Genomic DNA, 19926 nt, shown 5'->3' on the forward strand with positions numbered 1-19926 from the left:
TGCCAAGAGAAAAAATACATTGAATACTTCATCTTATTTGTCTTGTTGCCAAACTTGAAAGTCCTTAATTGGGCAACATGAACTTCTTCTTCCTTGATCTTCATGCAACTGACAGTATTCACCAAATAAGAGTCAATGATTAAATCAAATCTTTCCATCCCAATAAAATCAATAAACTTTGTTTCGGTGTCTCCCATCAAAATAATAGAAGCTTGAGCGTTGCAATCATCTAACTTGAATTAATCGAGATCATTGACAACTTCCTCTATAATTTCTTCTTTAATCGTCTCTACTATCTCGACCTCAAGATATTTCTTAATAATAGGAGTGGACACAATGGAGGAGTCGCCACCTAGTTTTTGCAATGGTCTAGGAACCATATATGTAGCATCCTTTTGAGGAAAGACCATTGATCTTACTACTAAAGATATGGGTTCGGAGTTTAGGTACGCTCTTGGGAAGGTGTTAGGCACCAAAGATCGCCCAACCCTAAGGTTGACTTCCCATCATTGTGTCTTACACCTTAACCTTATAAAAAACAATTTCAATACTTGTATTCTAAACTCACACACACACTAGCATGCACCTAACATACAACATGGCATCATCATCCTAAAACAACATATCATATCTATCCATAAAGCAATAAAGAGATAGATCCAAATGCATATAAGAAACCCTAGCATGTGTGAAAGTTCAATATGTGTCTAAAACACCCTTGAACGTTTAGACCCTAAATTATAAAATATCAATTCAAGCTTATAATCAAACAATTAATGTGCAGAACATGAACATAAGCCAATCACAGAATTGATAACTAATCTATACCAAATATAAATGCATCCACAGCAGTAAATGTAAGGCAAAGATAAAGGGAAGAAAGATGCAAATACACGGACAACACACAATGTGTTATCAAAGAGGAAATCGAAGTCCTCAGCGTAAAACCTCTCTGCCGCCCTCCAAGTGGTCAAATAATCCACTAAAGAATGTAGTTGGGATACATTAATAGCAGAAGACCCTCTAAGCCTAATCTACTCAAGTACCTAAGCCCTCCAAGCTTCCTGCTCCAACGAGGTTACGCCGAACCTATTTCTTCTTTAGCTTCCTGGATTCTGCTACTAGACCATAGCATCAACCAATGTATATTGGTTCCTTCCAAACTGCTTCCCTTAGCACCAAATGAACCTTTTCACAGACGTAGGTGTGGTGAGATAAGGATTTGGTCAATGACCTCTCAAGGATGTGACAATGGAGAGGAAGAGAGTAGAGGAATTTGTAGAGTCTCTAAGATAAAGATTGGGGATGAGGCAATCTTGTTTTTCTCTGGGGTTTTTCTCACAAAATTCTCTCTAGATGCTCTCGCAATTTACTGGGTATAAGGGCCTATATATAGTGGTGTATGTTTGGAATACGAAGAGACAGTTTTTGTCAAACAGGGCTGATTGGTGGCTTGACCTCGCGGCTTGTCCAAGTTGCGAGTTCAAGTCGCGACGTAACGGCCTGGCCAGCTTGGGACTTTTGTCTTGTAGTGCGATAGCTGACGCGACCCTTCAACTCCCCATGTGTGTATCTCACGTACCTATAGTTGGCGGGTTGCCAGTCGCAAGTTAGCCGCGTGTCCTAGCTGTGAAACTCTGCTTTCTTGCACATACTTGAGCTTTTCTTCACATCTTCTCACACACTACCCTTACAATAATCCCACCTAAATACAAGGTTACTAAGTGCATAAATTACAAGCAAATTGGTAAGGAATAAAGCCAACAATATGGTTGATAAATTTCAACCTTACAATGTGAAACTCTATCATACAAGCATATGCATATCTAACATCAAAATAAGACCAATACAAATGCATGAACATTTCAAATGCATAACTTACCTTTCACTTACCTTGCAACAACTCATCATTTATGACATTAATGCATGTACATGTGAGTGAATGGCATGGCATTAAAACTAAGAAACCCTAATCTAAACGTCTGATAGCAAACAAGCATGTGAACAAAGCAAACATAAACTTATGGACCCTAAAACATATGAAAAGAAGTTTAAACAGAACAAACATGTGAAAACAAAAGTAACAAACAAATAAAATTAAGGTTTCTGGGCAATGGCTCACACACGCAAGAACAGGCCTGCGTACACATAATCAAGCCTATGTGCACAGGCAAGATTATGCGTATGCAAGTCCTTGCCTAAAAAACCTAATAACACAAAAATAGAGCAGAACTTTAAAATGAAAATCTAGCAACCTAACATGCATAAAACATGAAAAGAACTATAAAACTAAACTAAACTAAACAAACATATATAAACATAAGCAACGCAAAGAACAAGATTAAAACAGAAAAGAAAGACTAAAGGGAAAAAAAATAGTTAAAGCTCGATACCTCAAAAAGGAGTTCCCAAGCTTTGATTTTGAGAGTTCCCTTCAGTCAAATCTATCAGAAGTCATTAAACAAGTGATTAGCAATGTTAAACTAAAATGATTGGGCCAGAGAAAGTCCCAATCAAATAAAATTAACTTGTGGGTGTTTTGTGGAAACTCCCTTTTCATTCACTATTTTCTAGTGAATCTTTGGTTTTTCCCATGGGATTTCTAGGTATTTTGAAAATGTACCGTGTAAGATTTTATATAGTGAAAAAAATGGGGTTTAGAACAACTCCCAAACAATATGGGATTCATTCCAAACCTCAAGCATTATTACAGAAAACTTGCCTTTTTCATGCTTCTGAAACCCTAGTTGCATAAGCAGGAATATGCCTACGTACACATGCTTTGGCCCACGTACGTAGGCCACTGCCCACGCACGTGGGCCGAGGGCCACTTCGGTATTTTATTTCCAAAAATAGATTTTTTCTCATTTAAAAATTATATTTTCCATTTTAACACTCCTTAAGTCAATTTGATATTTGATTGAGCTTTAAACTGGCCTTGGGCCTTAGAGTTTAAACATCATTAGGGAACAACAGACCAAGTTGTAGGGGGTGCAAAATGCAGTGTCTATAATAAGGTCTTCATTAATCTCCTCCACAATCTTGATTTTGGTTCTTCTTCTATAATACGATCTTCATGAACTTTCTCATAAACTTCTATATTTTCTTGAAGAAAAATGTGTTGTTTAACATACAATTCTTCTCTTGATGGTGGAATATATGGTTCTTCAAAATAATTCAAGTGTGAACTTCTTGGCCAATAATAATCTTGTTTTGTATACGACAAAAGTTCATCACAATCCAAAAGATAATATTTTATAGCAAGCATCCTTTTCATCCTTGGCCATGAAAGAATTTTGTCTTTATCTTGTCGGATTCTATCAGTCAGTATTCGTTCCCACCAACGTAAGGCATACTCTCTAAGTTTATACAAAGCAAGTTTAACTTTTTCCTCATCACAAATATTCTCGTAGTCAAATAAATCCTCTAGATCAAGTAACCAATCAAGAAAATCTACTTCATAAAAATAACCATTAAGACTTGCAATTTTCTAATAAGGCCTATATGAAATTTACTTACCAATAAGCTACCCGTGAGTTATGTTTATGCGACATTTATCTCTATTGTTTCCATACTCCAATGACAGCATCCTAGCAAAGATATTTGTGAGTGCTAGTTGTACGTCGCATAATACTTACTAAGTTTTCTTTCACTGGCATTGCTACCATCACATATGTTAGCCATCAGACTAGGATAAGTTAAGGCTCTGATACCAATTGATGCGGGATATGGAAGCAGCAAAAAGCAGAACACGTCCACTTCTAGAAAACAAGAAACAAACACATTTGCTTTTGAAAATAACCTCGAATCGATAAGGGTTCCTTGAATCCACAAGGAGAAAGGGTACGGAATCCACCAGAAAATAGAAACACAAAAGTTTGAGTTTTATTGATTGAATAATTGTTTTGAAAAAAAAAAAAACGTTTACAAACTTAGGGACCTATTTAAAGGCTCCATAAAACTTGACAGACAAAAAAATATATTTAAAAATAACTTCTTATTAATACCTAACCATAACAGAAACCAAATTTAACCTAAAAAGCATTAAAAGCACTTATAAACAAGGAAATAAATGCCCTAAACCTAAAATAACAAAAATTAAATAAAATACCAAATATAGCAAATTACATAAATTAATTTGAAGATTCTGTCCTACATCAATTTGTTTTTCCACGTGGCATAATGAGAAATGATCAACAAAAAGTCAAACATTTCGCTTTTATATTATATATAAATCTATAATTTATATAAGAAATAAAGTGAATTTTTTATATTTATTTGAATTAATAGAGCTATAAAATTATTAAACATTAGTTATTCTTTCTAAAAAAATAATAATCAAATTAGTTTTTTTTTTTTTTTTTTTTTGGGTGATACCATTCAAAGGGAGAATCATAATTAAGATTTAGTTACAAAATAGCTGGACTAGACCAGCATTGGTGGGTTGACACTCTAGTTGCCATATTAGCTACAGAACAGACAGAGTCTAAAACAACTTTGGGAACAAAAAACGTCTTTGAAACAAGGCCATTTTGATGAAGAAAAGATAGATCAGCATTATCATCTTATCCTGCCAATTTGGAGCCCTTTCTTTTTTGGATATTTGGACTAATCTTCTGCTATTGCTTAAGAACAGCACTCGATGAAAACCAGCATTCCTAGCTTTTATAGTTGCCTCCACCAGAGCTTCTTGAGTTGCCCTATAAGCTGAATTTGCTGCATTGCTAGCTACACCACAAAACAAGATCTCTCCCTGCATATTTGCGCACTCCTTCTAGCTTTCTTCCTCCTAACACCATCAATTTTGATCATTAGGTGCCAAGACCCTGCTATTAGTTAATTATTTAGTTTTATATATCTCAATATCTGTAATACCAGTGACCAAAAAAAAAAAAAAAAAAAAACCGAAGGATTTATTGAGTTAGGTACAATTTAGTAAAGGGCCAATAATTTATGTTTCATACTTTCTAAAGAGATTCTAGAAAAATTTGGTTGGGTTATAGATTGACCCCGGTTAATTAATTCAATTATCCAAATTGATTAATTAGGTCAAATTACATACAAATTGTGGAGGCACCAACAAATCACCAAATAAAATATGTACAGAGGAAAATAAATTGACACGGTAATTTGTTGATGAATGAGGAAAACCTCTCGCAACGCAAAAACCACACAGGGTGAATTTCAAGTCACCACTCCCAAGAATTTACTAATCAAGAACAAGCGGTTACAAGTATAAGGAATCTTACCACTATCCTAGGCGATCCCAAAATACCAACTTACAGTTGAATCTTTACTTCAATCCCCAATTGGACTTGTTCTTTTAAAAGACTTGTTCATTTGCACGGATCTCAGTACATGACTAACACAATAGCTTCTCACAGAGTGAATGAGCTCTCTAATTGAATCTCCATGTCTTTGATGATTTTAAGATAAGCCTTTTATATGGTTTAGGGTTGTAGAGAGATAAACTCTAATTTTCAAGTCATCATGGGCCAAATTTTAGATCTGAGAATTTTGAAATCACAAGTCTCGACAGATCAAGCTTGTGCCAAGCTCTTCATTAAACCTCGATAGAAGCTGGTGTTGAGCTTAATGTCGAGAATTACTGAATTGGCTTTTCTTCACTTGTTTCTTTGATCAGTCTTCATGTCTTTAATGGTACACAATTAAATAAAATACCAAATATAGCAAATTACAAAAATTAATTTGAAGATTATGTCCTACATCAATTTGTTTAGTCACGTGGCGTAATGAGAAGTGATCAACAAAAAGTCAAACATTTCGCTTTTATATTATATATAAATATGTAATTTATATAAGAAATAAAGTGAATTTTTTATATTTATTTGAATTAATAGAGCTATAAACTTATTAAAAATTAGTTATTCTTTCTAAAAAAATAATAGTAATCACATTAGTTAATTAGGGTTTTTTTTTTTTTTTTTTTTTTTTTTTTTTTTTTTTTAATACCATTCAAAGTGAGAATCATAATTCAGAGTTAGTTACAAAATAGGTGGACTAAACCAACATTGGTGGATTGTCACTCTAGTTGCCATATTAGCTACAGAACAGACAAAGTCTAAAATAACTTTAGGAACAAAAAACATCTTAGAAGCAAGGCCATTTTGATGAAGAAAAGATAGATCAACCATCATCGTCTTCTCTTGTTTGTCAATCAGATTTTGAATGGGATGTCACAGATTGATGCATTTGTCTATCTGATGGCTAGGTTCTTGATGATATTTGCAGAACTCATGTGATTTAGAACCTTTAGGCAGTGGGCTTGGAGGAGGTCGAGCTTCAAGTGGGCCAAGATTCCCTTCAAGTTTGAGCTTTACAAACAATTGGCTCATAGGCGAGTTCATTGAACTTCCTTCGAGGCCTAGAATTAACAGTTGATGATGTTTGGGGAACTACAACATTGATTACCTCCTCATTGGTGGTGTGGGTTGGAGCTTTCTCAAAAATGAAGCCTTCTTCATTCTTCAACATGCCATTATTGATAGCATCTTCTACTTGAGTACCAACTATGACCAACGCTTTAAAGTTCAGGAAGTATTGGGCAAAAAGATGCTTGTGGAATATGGGTAACAAATTCTTTACCACCATTTGGATTTGCTCTTCTTCACTAGGTATTTTGATCGTCTAGGCAGCCTTGGCTCTCCATTTGGTTATGAAGGCGAAAAAGGACTCCTTCTGCTGTTATTTAGTGGTCTTTAAGGCTATCCTCATCGCATCCACTTCTATGTTATACTTGTATTGATTGTGAAACTCGTGGCAAATGTCCTCCTAACTCCTTGCTCTAGCATCATCCATGTTGAGGAACCACTTAAGAGTGGCTCCAATCAAGATATTTTGAAACATTTGAGCAAGTAGTTCTTCAGTTTCTCCTAGGGGCTGCATAGCCCTCATGTACATCTTCAAATGGGACTTTCGGCAGCCAGTCCCGTCGAACTTGTCTAAAGTTGGCATCTTGAATTTGGGAGGCAATCTCACATCTGGGAAAAGTGAGAGTGATTGGTAGTTCATGAGGTCTTCCATCTTGCGAGCTCTCCTGATTATCTCTTCTACCTTGTTTATCGTTTCATGGATCTTCTTCTCACCCTCCATGGTTGGGAATTATGATCAGTCTTGTTCTCTTCTTGGCCACCCTTCAAGTTCTGAAATTGTTGCACAATAAGGTTCATGTCTTCCCTCAATTGGATTTGACTAGCTACCATGGTGTTGAGTAGCTCTTAAGGGTTCATGGGTTCCTTAGTGTTTGGATGTTCTCCCCCTTCAGCCATAGTGATGGAGTCTCCGAACTTCTTGTGGCTTGGGCTATCTTATAGGTCAAACACAAGATTGTGATGTTGCAGTAGTGGCTGCTTCAGTATCATGATGGGCTTGGAACTGGAACTGGAACTACTAGCTTGAGTGTCATCCTTGGATTCTCTTTGGAGTCTTCCCTTTGATCTTGACCGAATTCTCCCTTCAAAACAAGCTTGGTTGGGTCAAACAAAGTTAGGTCCCATTTACATTAATCTATCAACCAAACAAACACACGCAAAATGCAATGCAATTTTAACATGGGTTTGTTGTTTTATTGTTTCCCATAGCTAGGACGTTACACCACCCAACTTGTAATGTAATGAATATTACGTTGGTCTGAACGACATGGTTTATCCTACATAATCAACAAGAAGTGATCCAGTGACTTTGGGCTATGAGTTGGTGAGTTTACCACTAGGTACCTGAATCTAATGAAGACCGGTGATCCATGGTTACTACCACCATATTGTTGAAATGGGTGCATACATATTTGATATTTTGATGGCATACACTATGACAATTAGGGAAAGCTTTTAACAATCAACATGGCAACACAAACAAAAATATCATACAAACATCTCAAGATATAAATAAACAAACAAACAACAATATCATGCAAAATCATGCAAAAGACAAGGGAATATTGTTGGTCACTTAAAGTCTAACATGAAGCTTAGCCCTCGACATCCCCAGTGGAGTTGCCACTGTGAGAGACTACGAAAATTTGAGGTGTTCTCAAAAAAGAGATTTGGGTGCTTGTAAGGGCACCTCTCTTTTGGGGTAGTGATATGGAGTCGTCACTTATTTTTTATACAAAATAATAAGAAAAACTAAATACAAAATACATATTCAAAATACTTTGAATGTCATTGATTGAATAAAGAAAAGTAAAATTTTGGTAAATTAAACCTTACAAGACTTTGGGTCATAGTTACAATCTATGCAAAAGAATACAAAGTGCAACATCCTAGTCAACTTAAAAATAAAAAATAAAAAGTCAAGGGCATTTTTTTTTTTTTTGGGTTACCACGTGCCCCCCACCTAACCCCACTACCCACCACTCATCTCACAATCCCACTACATCACTTGGCCAGCCATCATTTCTTCTTATTTTCTTTTCTTTCTTTTCCTTCCCTCATACACTTCTCTGCTCTCATATTCTCTCTACCTGGTACTACCACCATCACCATTTCCACCATCATTTTCCAGCAAGATCACCGGAAAATTTTTGGGAACCCATAAACACCTTCACATCCTTTTTTGAGGTAAAAATTTCTTATCTTTTTGGTGGGTTTTGCACTTTTGCTTGAGGTTATTTTTATCTAAGTTTTAATAATGATACCCATGTGATTTATAAGCGTTGGAAGTGATATTTATATGTTTTTATGTATGGGTTTTGTATTGGTGGAATTATTTGATGAGTGGGTATATATTTTTGTGCTATTGATGACTACTTAAGGGTTATGTATGGTGGAAAAATTTAGGAGTTTTAAGTTATAACATGTGATGGTTGGTGAATTTAATTTTTCCATTGCCATTGGGTTCATTTAGAGTTAGTTGAAGTTCTAAATTTCTTATCTTGGAGGATATATTGATTTTGCTTTCATGGGTCTCTTAATGATGTAGTGTAAATTTTATGGAAGTTAGTCATAATGTTGGAGATGATATTAAATGGGTTAACTCTATAAATTGGAGTTTAGGCCTTGTGAATCAATTTGTTGAGAAACTATGAAAGTAGAATATATTATTATTGATGAGGTTAAATACTAGGCTTGCCTAATTAAGTGATTACTTGGCAATTCCTAAATTGTGGCTAGATGCAATTTCAAGCTCTATACTTATTGTGATAGGTTTACTTGATATTGTTTAGGCTCTAGCTAATCTCCTTGGAGCTTGGAGAATTAGGTTTTTGCGGTTGCGAGGTAAGTAGCTTTTTAATGGGATTTTGAAAAATAACATAAATGTTGTTTTTGGGTCAGACACATTTTTGGAAATTACCTATGAAAACTATATTTTCCTAAAAACTACTATGTCGTAACCTTAATATATATATATATATATGATTATATATGAAAATGCATCATATTTGGTATTGCATTTGAGGAAATGTATGAATTGTTGATATGGAAAAATAAGCATCATTTATTTAATCTTTGACAAGAAAATCATTGATTTTATGGTATATTGAAAAATTTAGAGATGCTTATCTTGTCTTGTATTATTTGGGAAATTGATAGAAAATCTCTTGACAAAAATAAAGTTGAAAACCTTACAAACTTTGTAGAAGTTAGATTATTTAAGGTTTTTTGTAACTACGTGGATATAAACTGTGTTTCAAAGTAATGTGAACTGTGAGTTTATGTTGTTTTAACACCATGCCATGTGTGATTTCCCCGGTGATCACCCGATTTGGTTTTCTTGGTCTTTGTGACAACGAAATCAAGTTTAGGTCAGTGCTCTTTCACTTTGGATAACGCATTCTTCCCTGCTATCCATAGAGGGAAGATGATTCCTTGATTGTGTGTGGGTGAGGCTACTGCCCATGGGGCCAAGAGACCATATGCAAGAGAGGTCCTATTTGATGCGCTCTCTCTGCTGCCCATGGGGGGAGAGAAAAACCTTGAGGGTATGGGTGAGGCTGCTATCCATGGGGCCAAGAGTCTGCATACCAGAGAGGGCAATATTGCGCCAGTTGTAAATGGGTGGATCCCCTGACCGGTCTACGTGGTAGGGTGGTATATTTGAGATAAATTATCATATGTTAGAATTTATGGCTTTGGAATTATATTATTATTTCTCACAGATTATAGCATATGGTTTCAAGATATTTACTTTGAGGAACTTGTATTTCATTATTAAATCATCCTTGTCATATTATTATTATAGTAGATGAAACTTGCATTTCCCTCACCCCCATTAAATATGCTACTTACTGGGCTCTGTCTCATCCCATTATTTTTATAACCTTTTCAGAGTAGGCAACAGTCTTTTGAGACAGCTTTTTGATGGCTAATAATAGTTAGACTAACTACTGATGGAGGCTGAACTTTTGTAATGGGTGTACTAGATGGTGTAAATCTTAGAATAGGCTTAACTCATTCTTTTGTATACTAAAGTGGTTGTGACGTTATTTCCATTGATGGAACAAGCTGATGATATGTAATTAATTATTCAGACCTCTATTCTTTTGTGGCCAATGGTCCTTGTAATTATTGCTGAGAGCTCTGACTGACTTTGAGAGTATATTCAATGAAATTATTATGATAATTCTTAATGTTGGTATTTGATATGATTTATGTGGATTGGATTGTCAAAAAGGAAAATCTACAGGTTCTTTGAGATGTCTTTTTCATGCTTTGGACCCTTTGGGGTTTGGGGTGTGACACAAAGCTTTGGTCCTAGCTACAACCTACCAAAATTAAAAGACAAAGCACTAATCTACCTATCCAAAAATCCTAAGCTTGGGGGCTAAGTTATGGAATAGGAAGGTGTTAGGCGCTCATTCCACCCAATCAAAGTCTGGTCTTCTAGACTCTAATGATCAATATACCCTCTTTGCATGATGTTGAATGATATGTTGAACTCATATGACAAACACTTGGAAAAGAATTAAACTAAATAAATTTACCTCATGAATATGTCTTCTTTTTAAAAGAAAAACCAGATCTGTTTTGAGGGTAAAGAGAATAAGACTTGGTTTGTAAAAAAATCAGATATGTTATTATAAAAGAAAAAAAAAATGAAAGATTTTATCAAGAAAAAATAAGATCTATTTTTGTGTAAAGTTAAGTAAAAAAAAAAAGAAAAAAAAGTGATTTTTGGTTTATAAAAAAAAAAAAAAAAAATCCCTTAGCCAAAAGCATCTTTACACCAAGCATTGTCCTCAATCTTCTAAATCTATCAACTGGTAAGGCCTTGGTAAAATCGTCTGCTACTTGCTCTTCTGTATTGCAATATTGGAGCTTCACAACTTTCTGTTTCACATAATCTCTCAAGAAATGATATTTCATGTCAATATGTTTGCTCCTTCCATGTTGAACTGGATTTTTAGAAAGTTCTAGGGCAGACTTATTATCCACATAAATAATTATGGATTCTTCTTGTGGATGATCAAATTCATTTAATAAATTCTTCAACCATAGTGCTTCACAAACAAAAGAGGATGTTGCCACATATTTGGCTTTGCATGTCGACAAAGCTACAATACTCTACCTTTTGGACATCCAAGTGAAAGTTGTTGATCCAGGATAGAAACATATCCAGTAGTGCCTTTTCCTTTCATCTTGAACACCTCCCCAATCTTTATTTGAATATCCATATAATGCGGCATCATTATTATATTAATATAAAAGGCCAAATCCATAGTACCTTTTATATATCTTAGGATCCTCTTTGTTGCAAGCCAATGAGATTCCTCTGGTTTCTCCATATATCTGCTCAAAAGCCCAACACTATAAACAATGTTTGGCCTTATGATTAAGAGGTACCTTAAACTTCCAATCAAACTCCTAAATAGAGTTGGATCTAAAATTTTCCTTCTCCTTCTCTTGTTAATTTTAGAACCATTGCAATAGGTGTATTGACAGCATTGCAATTTTTCATATTAAATTTGTCGAGCAATTCCTTTGCATATTTTTTCTGACATATGAAAATGCCATTTGGTTGCTATCATACCTCAATCCCAAGGAAAAATGACATAAGTCTAGAGTCAGTCATCTCGAACTCCTTAAACATAGCCTATTTAAACCCATGGAACATTTTCTTACTGTTTCCTGTGAATAACAAATCATCAACAAAAAGGCAGGCTCTAAGAATTTCACCATGTGCATTCTTCTTGATGTAGACTGCATGCTCATAAGGACACTTAACAAAACCACTTCCTCAAAAATAGCTGTCAATATGAGAATTCCAAGCTCAAGGAGCTTACTTTAGCCTATATAAATCTTTATTCAAACGATACACCTTGTCTTCTTCTCCTTCAACCACAAAACCTTTAGGCTGCTCTACATACACCTCTTCTTCAAGTATGCCATTAATAATGCCTTCTTGTTGGTATATTTTCCAACTATGATGTGCTACAAGAGAAATCAACATCCTCACCATGTCAAGTCTTGCTACTGAAGCAAAGACTTCTTCATAGTCTACCCCATACTTTTGCTTGTAACCTTTTGCTACAAGTCTTGCATTATAGTGCTCAATCCTCCCATCAACTGTGTGCTTAATCTTATACACCCATTTCACACCAATGGTTTTTTGACTTGGGGGAAGTGTTGTCAATTCCCATGTGTTTTTTTTCCCCCTCAATGTCATAAATTTCTTCTTCAATGGCATAAATTTCTTCTTGTATGGCATTCCTCTGACAATTCTCTTTCACAGCTTCTTTGAAAGTAAAAGACTCATGGTCCACATTCAAACAAAAGAGATTTGTCTCTTTAGTTTGTGCATAGATATTATCTAGGCCTCTCATTTTGATTGGTGTTGGAGATGGAGAAATACTACCTAGGCTTCGGATTGATGAAGTGCCTGTTGATGATGCATAGCAGTGGGGTGTTGAGGAAGGTCTCATTAAACATTCATAATTCACATCTTCTTCTTGCCCTTCTAACTCAAGTGGCTTCTCTTTACTTGTGATGTCATCATTCCATCCCCATGACTCATCTTCATTGAAAATGACATCTCTACTTACCACTACTTTGTCGGTAAGTGGATTGTAGAGTTTGTAAGCTTTCGACTCCTCATTATACCTAATGAAGATGCACTTCTTACCATGACCATCCAACTTCTTTCTCTTAGTCTCAAGCACATGAGCATATGCAATACACCCAAAATTTCTTAAGTGTGACACACTTGGTTTGTAGCCACTCCACGCCTCTTATGGTGTCATATTTTTTGAAGGGCATCAATTGAGTAAATAGGCTATACATGCCATTGCTTTTGCCCATAAATACTTTGGCAAACATTTTTCTTTAAGCATGGTCCTTGTTATATCAAGGATCATCCAATTTTTCCTCTTTGCAATGCCATTTTGCTGTGGTGTATATGCAGTTGTAAACTGTTGCTTGATTCCATTTTTCTTGCAATAATCTTGAAATTCATTTGAGGTGTACTTAGTGCCTCTATTAGATCTAAGTATTTTGTTCTTATAACCACTTTCCACTTCAACATGTGCCTTGAAGCTTTTGAATATAATGAAAGCTGCAGAATTTTCTTTGATAAGTTAAACCCATAATTTTCTGCTGAAACATCAATAAAGAAGATGAAATATTTTTTACCTCCAACAAAAATTGGATCAAATGGACCGCAAATATTTGTGTGCACTAGCTCTAGTGGTTAGGTGCTCTCCATGGTCTCCCACTTGGAAAAGGACTTTTTTGTTGCTTGCCAAGTGTAGACACTCGATTTTGCACCCATAATTTAATCTTGGAAGATGACTAGAGTGACCATTCATATAACCAAAAATTTAGAGTTGCATTACTTGCATTAATTCATTCATTGCATATAATAAAAATGATTTTGAAATTCTAATAGTTGCAATGGTATGTTCGATTCCCAAATCAGACCATTGGATTGAAAGATATCATGAGATCAAGTTTTCACAGTTTGCATGCATTGTATGTAGTGAAGCTGATCATGTGTGATTAATTATAATTAATTTTGATTGGTTAATGATTAAAATTAATCAAATGAATTTTTGTGATTGGTTAAGTATTTTTCTTAAAGTGAGATTGTTGCATGGGATTAAAACAAATAAGCTGATAATATTTAAAGATTGTAGATAATTTGGCTTTTGGGATAATTATATTCAAAATAATTATTTTAAAAGTCCTAATTATCACTTTCGAATGAGGTTTATCATGAAAATAACTCTGAAATTCATCCAAATACAGTTTTAGAGTTGGAAAACACTTCAAAAGCGTGCTAATCAAGTAGCAAATTTAGATTCATGTTCCAAGGCACTTTTGGCATAGTATTACTCAAAAATCAGACTAGGCTATTTCTGGAAAACTTGTAGAGAATCAAGTTTCCCTTTGGCTATCAAAATTTCAGCTTAATCATAATTGTGAGTAAAACGATATGATTAAAATACTGAAACTGGTTCTGATCTGAAAAATCAGTTTACTCTTATCCAAATCTTCTTCTTTATCTTTTAGGATTTTCCCCATAGGTTTTTTGCTTATTTCTTTAAGCATCCCAACCTTTATAAATAGGTGATATCTCTCAAAATTCAGCACACTTTTTCACACTATCTGACCCCCCCCCCCTCCCCCCTCCCTTCTTACTGGCTCTTCTCTTCTTTTCCCCCTTACGTTAAAGACCATCTGGAGGCTCTTACCATAGGAATTTCTTTTTTGTAAGCGAAGTATTTTAGGCTTCAAAGAGTTGAATGAATTTCTTTGAATCCTAAAATATTCTTTCACTAAGAAGAGCATGCTCATGCAAGAGGTATTCTATTTTTTTCTTTTTTTGTTCTTCTCTATTAATTTTGGTTGATGATGCGTGAATAGGTTTAAGATGTTTTATTATTTCTGGTTTGTGATATAATTGCCACATTTTGTTTGAAATTTTTCTTTAAATATGTTCTTAGATGATTGTTTGTTGTGATTTCTTTCTTAAATCTCAATATCTGCTGACTATCAAAGATTTCTTTAATACATAAAAATTGATCTGAATTTTTTAGATCTGATTATATTTAAACTCAAAAACTGATCTGAATTTTCTGATTTGATTTTCTTTAAACTCAAAAACTGATCTGAATTTTCAGATCTGATTTTCTTTAAACTCAAAAAACTGATCTGAATTTTTCAGATTTGATTTTTTAACACAAAATTGATATGTATTTTCATTAAATACATATCTGATTTTTTTCAATACAAAACTGATCTGAATTTTCAGATCTGATTTTCTTAACACAAAACTAATCTGTATTTTCATAAATACAGATCTTTTTTTTTTTTTTAACTCTCAAAACTGATCTGTATTTTCATGAAATAAAGATCTAATTTTTGTTACACAATTGCATATTTTGAAATTTAAAAGAAGGGATTGAAAGTTAGGTTGAAGTCTTTTCTTTTTCTTAATATGTGATGCATGCATAATGAATTTATCTCATGAATGTGAATCTTCCTTCAAAAGTTTTTTTTTTATTTTTTATTTTATGTCCAACAATAGATCTGATNTTGTAGTAAATTTACAGCATACAACTTTTGTTATGAATTGCGGAAATCTCCTCAGCCAAATACTATAGGTAATGATTAAGCACTGCTTCCGCGAGAAAAATTAATGTACAAATGCTATGGCTAGAAAATGATCAGATCTAAGCCAGGATGAAAGGGCCACTCCATGTTGAAGCTAAGGTGATCACATGACTACTTGATCTGAACAAAAATTAATTATTATATATAAATTTTAAAAATTTATGACTTTTTTACCTTTAAAAGAAATTTATGACCGCCCTAAATTTCTTTAGGTTCAACATAATTAAACTTTAGACAAAGTCTAGCAACAAACTTATTGGTTGTAGACTAAAACTATAATTTCACTTAATATTTTTATTGGTTGTGAATTTTAAACAAATCTACCATTGAATTACATTTCCTTCTTATATCCTTCATGCTTACAAAATTTCAATAAGATTAAAAAATTATATTATCAATCAAATATTTAAATTTTGAGTTTTTATAGTCTAAAATTATACATAAAAAATAAGTTTATAGATCGAATAATAAATAACATCTGATTGGAATAAAATTTGACATGTGTTTTAAAAGGCGAAAAGCACATTTTAGTCCCTACATTTTTAGGCGATTTCTATTTTAGTCCCTAAATTTTATTTTTACCGCTTTTAGTCCCTATCCTGAAAAACGGTTCCGTTTTGGTCCTTGCCGTTACATCAGAAACGGATATTGCTGACGTGACAAACGGCGATAATAAATAATATTTGTTTAATGTCCACGTGGCCTAATTAATAATAAAAAAATATTTTTTGACATTAAAAAATGCCACGTCAGCATATAAATTAAAAAAAATAATTTATTAATTTTAACTAAATAAAAAAAAATTAAAAACAGAATAAAAAATTAAAAATTTTATGAATTGAGATCTAAGTGTGTATTGATCAAGAACAACAAGAACACAAACTTAAACCCAATTACATAAACCCAGAAATTAAAAAAAAAAAAAAAAAAAAAACATGAGATCCCTGCTATAAAAGGCAAGGTGTTCTCCGCGCCGATTGATCGGCTACCACGCTGCGAACTGCTCTCATTTCTCTCTCTCTCTCTTTCTCTGATTCTGTAAATACAAAATCCCCTAATTTTCACAAACCCTAGGGTTTCCCTATTTTCGTATATGAGATATCAATCGAAACGATGCCGTTTTGAGCGCAGACCACAGTGAAAGATAGAGAGAGAGAGAGAGAGAGAGGGGTTGATCGGAGAGAAAGGAAGGGTGGGGGCAAAGATGTATAGGGAGAGAGGGGTCGGAGGTTCGAGGTCGGAGGTCGGAGTCGGAGTCGGAGTCGGGCCCAGCTCGATCGGAAGCAATGGATCAACGAGGTACTCGATAAGCAGCTCGAGCGATCCTCGCCGTCCACCTCCAGACCTTCGTTGATCAACGGCAAGGATAAGTCCGTGTTCTTTGTTTTGATTGTTGGGTTTATGTTTGTGTTCTTGCTGGAGATCAGTTTGTGTTTGGTTTAAGTTGATTTTGTGTTGGTTTCTCGGAAAAATGAGAAAATCTGGGTTTGAGTTGTGATTTTGTATATCTGGGTTTTGTGGTTTGAGAAAATCTGAGTTTTTTGGTTTGAAAAAATCTAAGAAGATCTGCTGTTGGTTTTGTGTTTGTGTTCTTGCTGGATATCGATTTGTGTTTGTGTTTGTGTTCTTACATTTGGTTGACAAGAGAGGGCAAGAAAATGTGAGAAAATTTAGACTCTAAAATCTGGGTTTGTGTTCCTTAGTGTTCTTTGGGAAGAACTTATTTTTTTGGATTTTAGCTGAACAGAGTGAGAAAGAAATGGCCGAAGCTGATGGGTGTTTTTTTTTTCTTTTTTTTTTTTTTTTTTGAAACTGTGTTTTTTCTTTCTTTGTTCTTGGATCTGGAATTATGTTCATTTTGATATTCTTCAAGGTATACTTTGATCTTAGGGTTTGGTTTTTTTTTTTTTTTAAATTTCTGGGTTTATGTAATTTCTTGTTGTTCTTGTTCAATCAAACTTAGATCTCAATTCATAAAATTTTTAATTTTTTATTCTGTTTTTAATTTTTTTTATTTAGTTAAAATTAATAAATTATTTTTTTTAATTTATATGCTGACGTGGCATTTTTTAATGTCAAAAAATATTTTTTTATTATTAATTAGGCCACGTGGACATTAAACAAATATTATTTATTATCGCCGTTTGTCACGTCAGCAATATCCGTTTCTGATGTAACGGCAAGGACCAAAACGGAACCGTTTTTCAGGATAGGGACTAAAAGCGGTAAAAATAAAATTTAGGGACTAAAATAGAAATCGCCTAAAAATGTAGGGACTAAAATGTGCTTTTCGCCGTTTTAAAAACATAAAAAACATGCAATTCAACAGTTATATTTTAAAAATATACAGTCATTTTAATTTGTTTAGTGAGAGTTGTAGCCTTAGAATACAATTAAATTTGCAGTCAAACGTTGTGTTGGATATTTTTATAAAAAAAAAATATTATATTTATTTTAATACTCATTTATGTGTATCAATTATCTCTTAATGTCAAATACGTTGATTGCTAAATTTTGAAATTCAAATATAATTCAAAATTTGAATAGCTTTTGTCAATGGTTTTAATCAGGAAATTTATGAATATTAACATGATATTAATACCATAATTGCCAGCATATTTGGTTTTATTACAAATATATACTTTCCATTCTAAACGTTTTGTATTCAAATGTTCTTATTTAAATATGACATAATAGTGTCATATATGGAAGATTTTTCACACTTAAATGTACCGCTATTGCTGAATTATTTTATGTTATAATAAGTTACCATATATATAAACAAGTATTTACTATTTAGTTTAATGGAAAGTGGTCAAAACAGCTAGCAATTTTTTGTAATATATATATTCTGAAACTTTCAAAAGGGTATTTTAATAAAGTTCAGCCATGTTAACTATGGGCCATTAAAAACATAGCATTATGACATATTTCCCTTGTTCTCAACGTATAGATTTGGCAAAGACATGTTTGTTGACCGGTTTATATAATATATACATATATATATATATATATATGTATAAAGTTTTAAAGATAGCAAACGCTTTTATTTTTTGGCTAAGGACAAGCAACATGTCTGGCTCTATATATATGGAAAGAAATAAAAGTTTCATACATACACATTTTTATTTTTGAATTAGAAAGCTACAAACTTTTCAAAAAAATTTTTTTATTGTCCTAAACACTTGCCATCTATTGCTTTTTATTACTCAAAAAAAAAATTTTTTTTCTATCTTTTACAAAATTTTCTAGGAAAAGAAAGTATTATAGAGAACTTATATCCTACGAGCAGTGGAGGCTCGCAAGGATAATCAGCAAAGGTGGCTGCGCTGTTATATCTTGGGGACAACGTGCAGAAACTATTTGTTTAACTATATTGAATATACCGTAGNAACGTTTTGTAAAGTTTAGGGGTGAAAAAAAAAACTTTGAAAAATTTAAGGGCGAAATACAAACTTTTATTAAAATTTAAGGATGAATTAAAATAATATTTCAACCAAAGTTTTATTTTATTTTATTTTATTTTTTATTTGAGAAGAATATTTCAACCAAAGTAAAGAGACAAGTTTGGAAAAAGTAATGAAACTATGGATCATTATATGTTTTGCGCTATCATAATTCTTTGCATTGAAGATAGAATGAGGATGTCATTTTATTTATTTATTTACTTTTCTTATTTCTTCCATGATACCAATAATCTAATGAAATTATTACAGGCCCATGACACAGAAACATCATAGCAGCATTTAGTTTTGCTAAAAGTTAATAATTGTCTAAAGTCAGAAGCACCAATAATGCTTCTTTCCTGTCTTCCATGTCTGCCTTCACTCTTCATTTTATACTAAAAAAATTAGGGTTATGTTAACGAGTGTCCTTAAGGCATTGGTTAATAATCTATTTTAAGAAAATTTTGATATCATTTTTATGAAAAAAAAAAAAAAAACTGTCAAAACATTAAGAGGGCGTTTGGTTTCCGCGTTCGTCTTTAATGTGTCCGCGTTTTGCCTCTTTTTTTTTTTTTTTTTTTTTAGGCCGCTTATGTTGACTTTAGCGGCAAAATTTACTGTTGTGAACAGTGCATGCACTGTTCATGTACTATGCATGCACGTACTGTTTATGCAATAAAAAATATTAAAAATGGGTCTCACAATATTATTCATATATTTAAAAATTATTTTGCTACAGTGTTTTCAGTTTTTAGTTTTCAATTTCAGCAACAATAAGCTCAATCTAAACGGACACTAATTACTTTTCTTTCTTTCTCCATAAAACTTTTTTAAATAAATTATTAAACAGCAACCGTTAATAATTAACGGGGGCTGTACAGCAACCGTTAACAGCACCCTTTTTTTTTAAA

The 19926-nt window shown here is 33.4% G+C and overlaps 1 long non-coding RNA gene across 1 annotated transcript; it reads left to right on the forward strand.

Annotated features, from left to right (window-relative positions):
- The first annotated feature begins 8408 nt into the window (after positions 1 to 8408).
- Positions 8409 to 10588, forward strand: LOC136071025 (uncharacterized). The gene is made up of 2 exons (XR_010632342.1): positions 8409 to 8579; positions 9185 to 10588. It is a non-coding gene; the product is annotated as an uncharacterized LOC136071025 (long non-coding RNA).
- The last annotated feature ends 9338 nt before the right edge of the window (positions 10589 to 19926 follow it).

This window comes from Quercus suber, unplaced genomic scaffold (genome assembly GCF_002906115.3).
Source record: "Quercus suber isolate HL8 unplaced genomic scaffold, Cork oak 2.0 scaffold_279, whole genome shotgun sequence".
Lineage (NCBI taxonomy): Eukaryota > Viridiplantae > Streptophyta > Magnoliopsida > Fagales > Fagaceae > Quercus > Quercus suber.